Here is a 1,708-nt window from a genome sequence, read left to right on the forward strand (position 1 = left end):
AGGGGCAAAAATGTAAAAAAAAGGTTATGCTACCATAGCAGCATAATAAGAATCTTTATTTGGTATAGTTTTGTATGAGCAATCTTTATTTTGGGTAATTTAGTTAATTGAAACATAAGGTGTGTAATATTATAAAAAAAATCTAAAAGTTGATAATTATGTAAAAAATTGCAGTTTATATATATATTTAAGAAAAAATAATGTATAGTTGGAGTAGAGTCGGGAAGAGCACTTGAGGCTAATGCCCTAGAGCTTGGCTCCCAGTTATATCTTATATATATATATATATATATATATATATAAAAATTAAAAGGCAAGGTTAAGGGTGTTAATCGGTTCGATTTCGATTTAAACGGTGCGGATCGGTTCGATTCACATTTATTTGACTAAAACCATAACCGCACCATTTACTAAACGGTTCCACTTTCTAAAACCGTGACCGTTTAGTAAACGGTTTCGGTTTCCACGGTTTCTAAACGGTTTTGGTTTATTCCATATGGTTTGTAAAACGATTCACAATCGGTTTGTTATAACTTGCAACCATCTCTAAACTGAAGATCATAAGCTTATCAAAAAATAATTAACAACCACAAATAAGAGATTCTATATTAACGATGGTATGTCTTAATTTGATAATCTAGTGTTATTTCTTTGCATGGTCATTCTCCAACATTTAGAACTAATATCATACAATATTCAAATCCAACCTTCTACAGCATAAAATATTAAAATGACAGGTGGTTCAGCCAAAACACCCCATCTATGATAACATAATAACATAGTAACATAAATGGATTATAAGTTAATGATCTAAAGCCTAAACTTGACCTGAATTGCAATAAATCATACTAAAGCAGGATGGACACTTAATTTAATTGTTAATTGTTATACGGATTAATCGGATTGGTTTAAACGGTTTTAAATTGTTCGATTTAAATGGTTTCAATTCGGTTTGAAACCAACGAGTTTCGCGGTTAAAACCGACCCAACCCGTTTAACTAATCAGCTTGAAACTTGAAACCATAACCACACTATTTACTAAACGGTTTTGCGATTTCGGTGTAAACGGATCGGTTCAATTTCGGTAAATAGTTTCAGTTACAAATTCACATCCTTAGGCAAGGTGCCCCTATGCCTAGACAAAGTGGGGGTAAAATGACCACCTCATCCTATCTCCATGTGATGTTCCTACTAGTGTTGCTCATGGTGCAGGGCCACGCACAATTTCCCATATAATATATATTAAAAAAAAAAGGATAGTAAAATGACCTCACTACCCCATATGAAATATTAAAATTTCACCATTGTATGCTTCTACATGAACTCCCATTGATTTTTACGTTGGTCCAGAAGCCACACTGCTTTTTATAGAACCATCTCCCATGTAGAACAACGAGAACACAATCGATGGAATTGCTTCTGTTCAATTCAATTCAGCCATATCGATGGGTAGGTCCAACCACGTCGGATTGAATTTCTAAATAATGTGCAAAGGCAAACAACAAAGAGGTCTTGGCTTTGGATCTTCATGAACACAAAACTTAGGATGAAGGTTGTTGACTTACCAAAAGGATCTAAGATCTGTAAACGTCAGAACTATATATTTCCTGATGGCAATCTCTTTCATTCAAAATGACCCTTGAGTTTATCACCAACCTAAAAGGTAAGGATAAAAATCGTCTGCAATTCCTTATCCGTGCAATACCCC

This window comes from Macadamia integrifolia, chromosome 4 (assembly GCF_013358625.1).
Source record: "Macadamia integrifolia cultivar HAES 741 chromosome 4, SCU_Mint_v3, whole genome shotgun sequence".
NCBI classification, from domain to species: Eukaryota; Viridiplantae; Streptophyta; class Magnoliopsida; order Proteales; family Proteaceae; genus Macadamia; species Macadamia integrifolia.